Consider the following 10,162-nt stretch of genomic DNA (forward strand, 5'->3'; position numbering starts at 1 on the left):
GTGTGTGTGTGTGTATTACTGTCAGGATCACATCAATTTACGTCTATTACCTTTACCTTGTTTAGTGTATCTTGTCTCCAATTGTCTCCTTTTTTTTCCTCTTACAGCAACCCTTGTGCATCTTTTACTTCATCCCAGTCCCTGTTTGTTTCTTTTTACCCTTCTCCAGCCTCTGTATTTCTCTTTCCCCCAGCCCCTTTTGTGTTGTTCTTAGCCCCAGCCACTTTGTCTCTTTCTCCCCTTCCAAATCTCATCTGTGTGTCTCTTTCTAACTCCAGACTCTCTTTTTCCCCAGCCCAGCGTTGCCTCCCACAAATCTTGTGTCCCTTTGTTCCCCTTCCCTACTGTATGTCTCTTTGTCCCCCCAACAAACCTTCAGTGTGTCTCTCTTCCCCATCTCCTCCCTGTGTCTCTCTTCCCCATCTCCTCCCTGTGTCTCTCTATTACCCCATATGTCTCTGTGTCCCCCCTTCTCCTGTGTCTCTCTAATACCCCTCTCTTTGTCCCCCCCAACCCCTATGTCTCTCTTTTACCCCTCTGTCTCTTTGTCGTCGTCCCCCAACCTGGTGTCTTTCTATTACCCCTCAGTCTCTGTGTCCCCCCTTCCCCTGTGTTTCTATTACCCCTCTATTTGTCTCTCCCCTTCCCCGCTATTTGTCTCCCGCCCTTCCCCTCTATTTGCCCCATTTCCCTCTATTTGTCTCTCCCCCCTTCCCCTCTATTTGTCTCTCCCCCTTCCCCTCGATTTGTCTCCCCCCTCCCCTCTATTTGCCCCCCCTCCCCTCTATTTTCCCCCCTTCCCCTGTGTTTCTATTACCCCTCTATTTGTCTCTCCCCTTCCCCTCTATTTGTTTTCCCTCTATTTCACCCCCTTCCCCTCTCTTTCTCTCCCCCCTTCCCCTCTCTTTCTCTCCCCCTTCCCCTCTATTTATCCCCCCTTCCCCTCTATTTGTCCCCCTCCTTCCCCTCTATTTGCCCCCCCTTTCCCTCTATTTCTCTCCCCCTTCCCCTCTATTTCTCTCCCCCTTCCCCTCTATTTGTCCCCCTCCTTCCCCTCTATTTGCCCCCCACCCCTCTATTTGCCTCCCCCATCCCCTCTATTTGTCTCCCCCCATCCCCTCTATTTGCCTTCCCCTTTATTTGTCCCCCCCTTCCCCTCTATTTGTCCCCCCTTCCCCTCTATTTTTCTCCCTCCTTCCCCTCTATTTGCCCCCCCTTCCCCTCTATTTCTCTCCCCCCTTCCCCTCTATTTCTCACCCCCCTTCCCCTCTATTTCTCTCCCCCTTCCCCTCTATTTGTCCCCCTCCATCCCCTCTATTTGCCCCCCCTTCCCCTCTATTTGTCTCCCCCATCCCCTCTATTTGCCTCTCCCCATCCCCTCTATTTGCCTCCCCCTTCCCCTCTATTTGCCTCCCCCCTTCCCCTCTATTTGCCTCCCCCTTTCCCCTCTTTGTCCCCCCATTCCCCTCTATTTGCTCCCCCTCCTCTCTATTTGTCCCCCCCTCTCTATTTGTCCCCCCTCCTCTCTATTTGCCCCCCTTCCCCTCTATTTGCCCCCCTTCCCCTATATTTGTCTCTCCCCCTTCCCCTCTATTTGTCTTCCCCCCTCCCCCCTATTTGCCCCCCTCCCCTCTATTTGCCCCCCTTCCCCTCTATTTGCCTCCCCCTTTCCCCTCTTTGTCCCCCCATTCCCCTCTATTTGCCCCCCCTCCTCTCTATTTGTCTTCCCCCTCCCCCTATTTGCCCCCCTCCCCTCTATTTGCCCCCCCATCCCCTCTATTTGCCTCCCCCTTTCCCCTCTTTGTCCCCCCCATTCCCCTCTATTTGCCCCCCCCCCTCTCTATTTGTCCCCCCCTCCTCTCTATTTGTCCCCCCCCCTCCCCTTCTGACCTTTTTACAGGAGGACTGAGGGAGGGGGCGGAGCTAACTACCAAGCTCCCTCGCGGTTCCCATAATTCCCAGCATCTACACATCATAGAGTAATCCTTACTCTATGATGTGTAGATGCTAGGAATCATGGGAACCGCGAGGGAGCATGATAGTTAGCTCCGCCCCCTCCCTCAGTCCTCCTGTGCTGACAGCTATGCTGCTGTCAGTATCAGTGAGTGTGCTGCTGGATCGCTTAGGCGGCCGCCCGGCATACTCACTGATACTGACAGCAGCATAGCTGTCAGCACAGGAGATGGGGCCGCCGGCCGCAAGTAATCACCTCATAGTGTGCCGCCGGACCGGCCACCCGGCGGCACCGACATGCGGCCGGCGGCCGCGATATTCTTGTGCAGCAGGGCTCCATCTCTCCCTCCAGCCCCCCAGGTGCCGCGGCCCACCGGGAAATTTCCCGGTATCCCGGTGGGCCAGTCCGGCCCTGCTCCAATCCCATAATTGGAATGATGGGGTAAATGATCATTAACACTAATTAATTTACGATACACTGTATATATAGGTAAGGTTTTATGTGATGTTAGCATGACAAGAACTTTGTCAAGCTAACACCACATCTATTGCATTATGATCCAATAAAACTGCTCTTCATTTGATCCCAGTGAGTGCCTGAAGCCTGTTTTTGGATGTGCTAAGTGCGTTAGTATCCAGTCTATCTGTTTTCATATCATGTGGCAAAATCACTTGTTGCCATAACACAAAATATCCAACCTTTCGAGAACATATTTTATTTTAAACTCATGGATTTAACAATTGTAAAGATAGTATTAAATTTAAACTTGCTGGCATATTTAAGTCATTGCGCAGAAATCTTCAGGTTCTCCAGACCCCCAGCCTTAGCCCAAAGTAAAACTTTCCTTCTTCTACTAGATCGTATTTCGAATTGTCGCTTTTCTAAACTCTCTGGTCCAAACAGTAAAACCACTGCTAATTGTCTGTTATTCAAACGCCAATTGACTTTTTTTCCTGCTATCTGCACATCTGCCTCTCAATTACAATGCTTAGCCGCTTACCTTACCTGCTCTTTTTTGTGTTTGACAAACTAATATCAGTGTAACTCCATCTAGCTCCGAGAGCCTGTCTTATTTAAAACCCATTTACTATTGTGCTTTAATTGTGCCATTTGTTATTGGACTCTTAGGTTAATTGAGCGAATGATTTAACAAGATGAATGTCACCTTAGTAAAAGGAAAATACTATTATCTATGTTCTGTCTTGAAGAGATGAAAACAGTACTTTTTAACACCAGAAAAAGACTATGAGATAAACTTGGATCGTTACAGGCTGGTAAGAAAGAAAAAACAGGAGTATTTAGTAGGATCAATGTATATATTACTGTAATTTGATTAACCCTATAGGATCCAGTCTTATTTAAACTCTTTTAGGATGAATTGTCTGCAAATCTTAGTGAAAGCTACATTTTAGGCAGAAATAGTCGAAACTGTTGGAACCATAGATGACTTGGAAACATTTTTCAATATTGGCCTAGAATTGAGTGAAATTGACAGTACTTTGAATTCCGGACCCTTTACACTTGTTTGGGACACTTCACTTGTTGTTAAAGCCATTATAAGTCATTGGCTGTGATGAGGGTTAAAAAAATCTGTACAGCATGATAAGGATGAAGATGATACTGGCACAGAGGTTGTGTGAGGCTATAATGAAGCTATAGATGGCAACATGTCTGGAAGATTACTTGCGGCTTTACATTGCAAATCAGTTGGTGTCTAAAAAATGGAAAAAGGGGAAATAATGAGAAATTGAAGAGTTTAGTTAGGAAGATAGGGTTTAAAGTTGCAGTTTATTTCTACAACAGAAACATGTCTTAAAGGGTATATTATAAAATTATGTATATAAAAAAATAATATATAGAAAGTACCACTAAAAACTGTCTATTGTGGCATCTTAATTAACAAATCTGTGTAAAGGAAGGTCAGAAAATTAGACTTAAAAAAAGGAGATTTCACCCACAGCAGTAGGTAAAAAAAAAAATGAAATGCCTCGGAAGCTGTGATGTCATATTCAGAAGATACATCATAATATAACAGTAAAATTTACATTGTTATTAAAAAAATATTTGCTCTAGGAAGAAAATCAACTGTTATGTAGGATTCAATAAGGTTATTTTTTTTCCTTTTAAAGCAAATTTCAAAATCAGCACAACTTTATTTATTTACTTTGCTAAGAAATCAGTGTGCATGCGCATCTGCGTTAATCGAATGCTCTCAATGACAGTAATTTGATCTTGCTGCGGAAGCGCCTCTCGTGCCCGTCTTCCAGACATCTACTAGAGGCGTGTTGCAAGGAAAATATTACTATTTCTGTTTTGTCTTCTAAAGCAAATTTTAAAATATCAAAATCACTTATACTTTTTTTATTTGCTTACTTAATTTTTTGCCATTGTTTGGGTCGATGACAAGGATGTGTAAAAGGTTGAATATGGTGTATTTTTCCTAATTTTGTTTACCGCTACCACTTTCCTATGACGATTACAGCGAAGTTCATGTCAACATCAACTAAGTTAATGATTATTTTTCCACATCTATTTTGATTAGTCACTGTTAGTTGCTGTCATACAAACATTCCGTAGTGAGAGGGTTAACTGTCACAATGTTACATGCCGGGAAACACACAGTTTAAGAGCAATTATAATGCTATTTAACCAGTAATTAATCAGAAATGCTGTGACAGGGAAATTCGTATGTATCCAGGCAGGAAAGGGTTAACTGCAGTTGCACCGATATTAATGCTGGGTTATCCGTGTAATTACATCTGTTGTGGATTAGATGCTTTTTTTGCCGGTCTGAAACGACTTGGCCTAATTGAACCGAGCAAAGGACGCATGTACAATTACACGGTTGAATGTCAGTTATCTTGTTGTTGTTGTTTTTTTGATGTTGGTTTTTACAAGGCCGGCAATTCAGTTTTGAATTTGTTACATAATTCAAATAGTTAAAGTGGATGAAAAAGAGGTCAGATGTCAGCTATCGACTAGTGAATCTCCCTTTCTCTCCGTCTTGATCCAAGATAATACGTTCAATTTCTCATGGATAAATACCCATGCCAGGAGTTCAGAATGATAATTAACAGGATGGGCCAAATGGAATTTCCAAAACAATATACGAAATGACGAACACGTTTTTTTTATCTGAAATGAAAGAAATAACAGAAAAAAATATTTTTGGACAAAGTGAAAAAAAATTAGTTTGAATGTATTTGAACGAAACCAATAGGGAACCACAATGTACATTGCGTTATTAAATCTCAGTTTGAGAAATATTGGTAAAATACACAGATCTGACATACCTGCTCTTTTTTTCTACCTTTTCCAAGCTCTAGCCCAAATTCCAGAACAATATCACCAATTTCCGTTTGCACCCCAACAACGTTTGTCTGTGTTGATAATATGAAGACAAATTAGACATTTTCTAAGCAGTCAAAGTTAGCTGGGTTTGTTTTTAAACTTTTGGATTTTCCAAACCAAATCATGAGAGTTTTAGTCATTTCTAACACAGAAAGTTTTGCACTCTAACAGATGCGTTGTTTTATACCCATGAACATGTGCTGTTGTTGCCAACAGAAATACTGATATTATTGACTGAAGTCCTATGTTGTAGCCCTGATCACAGCATTTGGAAACTGTTGCTCCATTGTTCACTCAATCGCTGGTGAAGTCACAACACTTTCCAGTTAATAAAGAGACCTCTTTGATGTGGAGAAAGAGGTATTGTTATTTTTGGATGTTGTCACTTTGTGTAAAATCTGGGACACTTCATCGAGAGTCAGAAGAACAAATTTATTGCTGTAGTGTGGGATTCTGCTTTTCTCATACTAAGTGAATTTAAATAATAATAAAAAAAAAAAATCAAATGAAACTGACTTCAATTTCTCTTTGCTTTAAGATCAAAAACTTTTTTGAAGGAGAGAAAACAGAAGTTTTGTGAGTCACTAATTGAATCACGGACGTTCCTTATGGTTCTCCGAGGGCATCAGACAAGCTTCTTTACTCGGCACTAAACAAAACCCTTGGATGTAGCCGGACGTCTGGAACTTTGAAGGATCGCTGATTCAGAGGCTAGTGTGTGGTTATGTTCTTGTTTTTGCCACAAAAGGAGGTTGTTATAAAACCATGCTCTAATAAGATCCATGTGAAGAGGTGAAAATGCTTTTGTTTGCTAGAAAAATACTTGTCCAAAACTGTGTGTGAATTGATATGTAAAAGTGGGTTCGCAAACTCCGTCCCTTAGAGGGTCACAGCAGGCAGGGGTAGGGAACCTTTGAAATGGTCACGTGTTTGAGGCTGATGTGTGGAAAAACATGTCTACTCTGCATTGCAAGGGTCAAATAAAGGAAACGTGGTGCAATTGGTTAGTTTTGGAAAATAAGTGGCTATTGAATGAGAGAATGAGGAGGGTGATATCTGAAGTAAGGTTTTCATTCCTGGGTCTAATGCACAGAGAAAGCATATCTGACCCAGTGAGATATCATGCCCTGTTCAACACCACAAGCCTATAAATACATGTATTTGAGAAATTACTACCTTAAAGAAGTTTGACTCCACCCCTGTTGCTATTACCCAATGACAGACCTAGAAAACATGACAATACACAGATATATTATTTTAAGGTGCCAATGGATGATGTCAGAAATCCTACTAGAGCCGATTCAGCAGGTCTGAGTGGTGTATTCCTGGAATCTTTGGTATGTTTTTCAATGTGCCTTAACTCTTGACACGATTGGTTGCTCAGCCTCTCTGCAACATCTCGACAGAAGAAAGGATCGTCTGCAAAGTCAGGATTGTAGTCCAAGTAGTCCTTCTTCTCCAATATATAGGAATGTAGTCCAAGTAGTCCTTCTTCTCCAATATATAGGATTGTAGTCCAAGTAGTCCTTCTTCTCCAATATATAGGATTGTAGTCCAAGTAGTCCTTCTTCTCCAATATATAGGATTGTAGTCCAAGTAGTCCTTCTTCTCCAATATATAGGATTGTAGTCCAAGGAGTCCTTCTTCTCCAATATATAGGGTTGTAGTCCAAGTAGCCCTTCTTCTCCAATATATAGGATTGTAGTCCAAGTAGTCCTTCTTCTCCAATATCTAGGATTGTAGTCCTAGTAGCCCTTCTTCTTCAATATATAGGATTGTAGTCCAACTAGTCCTTCTTCTCCAATATATAGGATTGTAGTCCAAGCCAGATATATTGGAGAAGAACAATCACATCGTTTCAGCTCACATATGGGGCCTTTACCCCATAAGTTTGATAAAGGTTCCTATGTGAATCGAAAGGTTGTGATTCTTCTTCTCTAATTGATCTGCCTTGGACCACAATCCTGACCTTCTGCTCTGTCCTTTCTATTGCTGTGTCTGTGAGGGAAGTATACCATGGGCCTTTTACACTCAGGCGAGTGTACAGCTCTGAAACATCTTTCTTCACCTATTAAAAAGAGAAGGGGAATATACTGTAAAGCTAATCATGACAGACAAACAATATCATGTACTTTATTATAAAAAAAAATAATTTTCGTTGTACTTTGTTTTGTATTCTAAATAGGGCAATTCCACATACGGGTAGCAAATTAGGGAGCCATCTACTAAACATTTGAAATAAAAGGTATTTTTCTTAAATTTGCTCTTTCAGTTGCTTAGTATATAAGTCTCTAAATTTAGACCGGTAATTATGGCAATCCCAGGTATGGACAGGATACCAAATTAGGGAGCTATCTACTAATCAGTTGTCTAATTTGCTCTTTCAGTTGCTTAGTAGATCATTTCCACTTTGATACCCTTAATTATACCAAATTATGAATTTACCTGCTAAAAGGTCAAAATAAAAAAAACAAAAAACCTTTTCATAATTTTGCTATTTTATTTGCTTTATAGATAAGATAATAATTTTCTCTCCTTGTGAAAACGAATGGAACTAAAAAAATTTCCAATCAGTTTGTTCCAAAATCATTTGTTTTCGGTAGTTTTAGATACTGCCAAATTCAGCCGAAATCCGATTTGTCCAAATCCGTATGCACATGTCTATTAGATCATTAGTAAATTCCCCTTCCCAATCATACCTCGGACGGGCACTGAAGCTATTGGTTTAGAGAAAAATATATTATGCGCGTGAATTTTAGCAGGGGTCGGGAACTATTGCGGCTGTGCTCTCTCTGTGATACTTCCAAGATGGCTGTTTGCTTCTTTTGATCGTGGGCACTCAACCCCTGGTGCTATAGTGGTGATGACCCCGTGAATAGAATGTTTCCACTCATGGGCAACTGTTTCTGCTGCCCAAATTGCAACTCAATGGGAGCCCTTGAAAGTCCTTTAACCCCTTAAGGACCAAACGTCTGGAATAAAAAGGAATCATGACATGTCACACATGTCATGTGTCCTTAAGGGATTAAGAAGGCTAGCCATGTGCAAAACCTGCTAAAACAGGGCAGATTTCAAATCTGACCAGTTTTTTTTTACATGCCTAGTTGCTCTCAAGAAAACTTCTGTAGACAGCCATAAATCATTGGGAAGGTTCCTGCAGTACTGAACCTATTATAGAACTAAAGAGAGGCAGATTTTTTTTTTTTTATATATTAGCACACCCACGTAAGCAGTAGCTGGGGTATATTAATCTACTTTTTTCCCCCTGTCTTTTAGCTGTGCACGTAAAAAACTGGTGGGGCACTGCCCCAAGTACCCCTATGGATTAGCCTCCACTGGGGCCTACATTCAGAAAACCAAGAGTTGTGATGGCTTGAGAACCGACCTGAAAAATGTGTTCCAAAATAGCAATGAAGAAATAAATCGAACTGCACTTGTGATAAAATGAATTTTCTCTTTTTTTTTTTTTTTTACTTAGTAATTTTGTTGTTAGTTTTTCAAGTCCGTTTCTAAGTCACCACAGCTTGTGGTTTTAATGAATAGATGTCAGAGACTAAACCCGGCTGAACTCTGCAGCTCGGATACCAGTGGACATCTTTAGTGGCCAGTGCTAATTAGACTGCTGTATCTATGCTGCACTGGATACACACATGGATTTAAAGGGCAACTATCACATCCCTTGATAACTAGTATTATGTTCTCTCGTCCTGTATATTTAACATTTATTTGTGAGATTTAAAAATAAAAATGCAACACCGAATACATATGCCTCATACTTAGGAGAGTTCTTCTCCATCTTGGCAAGCCTGTCAGATATTGTTATACATTCAGGCTGTTTCTGTTATTTAACACAATAGAATGAGGACAAAAAAACTGAAACATTTCTCTTTTAGCTTCTAATTCTTCTCCTCCAACGCAGTGTGTCCAGGCTGTGGTATGACTGAAGCGGATTATGATGTTAATTGATAAACTGTTAGTATCCCTTTAAAAAAAAAATGGGGCATCACAAAAAAATGGTTAACACGCAAATTATAGGCGTTTTTTTATTGTTTTATTCAGTGGTGAAATTTCCAGTGATAGTTCCCCTTTAACCCCTTAAGGACACATGACATGTGTGACACGTCATGATTCCCTTTTATTCCATAAGTTTGGTCCTTAAGGGGTTAAACTGATTTAGTAGGTAACATTTACAAGTTAGGTCCCATCTAATTAACTTATTTCAGCTCCACTTCTGTGTGACAACACAACACGTGGAAAAGGAGATATGTTGTCATAGATAACAAATTCTTATTTGAGTCAAACAGTTCGTCTGCAGAGGTATTTAGCAACCCTGAGTATGATGCAAAACTATTTCCTGCTCTGTGTTCACATATAGTAAAGATTTTTTTAAAAGCTAAAGACCAGTTGTCAACATCAAGAAAAGGGTGTTTGGATGACTTTTTTTTAAAAAAAATTCACAAGATATTCCCAATTCACAAGATAGACAGACAGGCAGGCAGGCAGGCAGACAGACAGATGAAAATGTTGGTGGGACTATGACGCGAGTATGATGTACAGCTGGAGCTCTATCCACTGAACGATCTCATTGCAAGCACTGGTGGAGAACCCATAGAAAGAGCCCCATGGTTTATAAATCTTTTCACACCTCAACACTTTAAACTTGGAATATTCCTGTTTGGTTTTATAAATAAACAGTATAAAGAATGTAAAAGGATCGTACTCCGTTATTTTATAACAATCGCAGTTATGATAATAATGAAATTAAGAAAAGAGTACTTTATTTGTCAATATCCGACCACCACCAAATGAGACCAGATTCTTATGCGGTCGCTTCATCCAAGTGTGGATTAAACATGC

General features: G+C 40.9%; 1 long non-coding RNA gene across 1 annotated transcript in view; it reads left to right on the plus strand.

Annotated features, from left to right (window-relative positions):
* LOC134586783 (uncharacterized) overlaps window positions 1–6,139 on the plus strand; it is a 49,887-nt gene extending 43,748 nt beyond the window's left edge. The window contains exon 3 of the long non-coding RNA XR_010086590.1: window positions 5,844–6,139. This is a non-coding gene — a long non-coding RNA (uncharacterized LOC134586783). The remainder of the gene's footprint in view (window positions 1–5,843) is intronic.
* Window positions 6,140–10,162: the final 4,023 nt, after the last annotated feature.

This window comes from Pelobates fuscus, chromosome 1, assembly GCF_036172605.1.
Source record: "Pelobates fuscus isolate aPelFus1 chromosome 1, aPelFus1.pri, whole genome shotgun sequence".
NCBI lineage: Eukaryota > Metazoa > Chordata > Amphibia > Anura > Pelobatidae > Pelobates > Pelobates fuscus.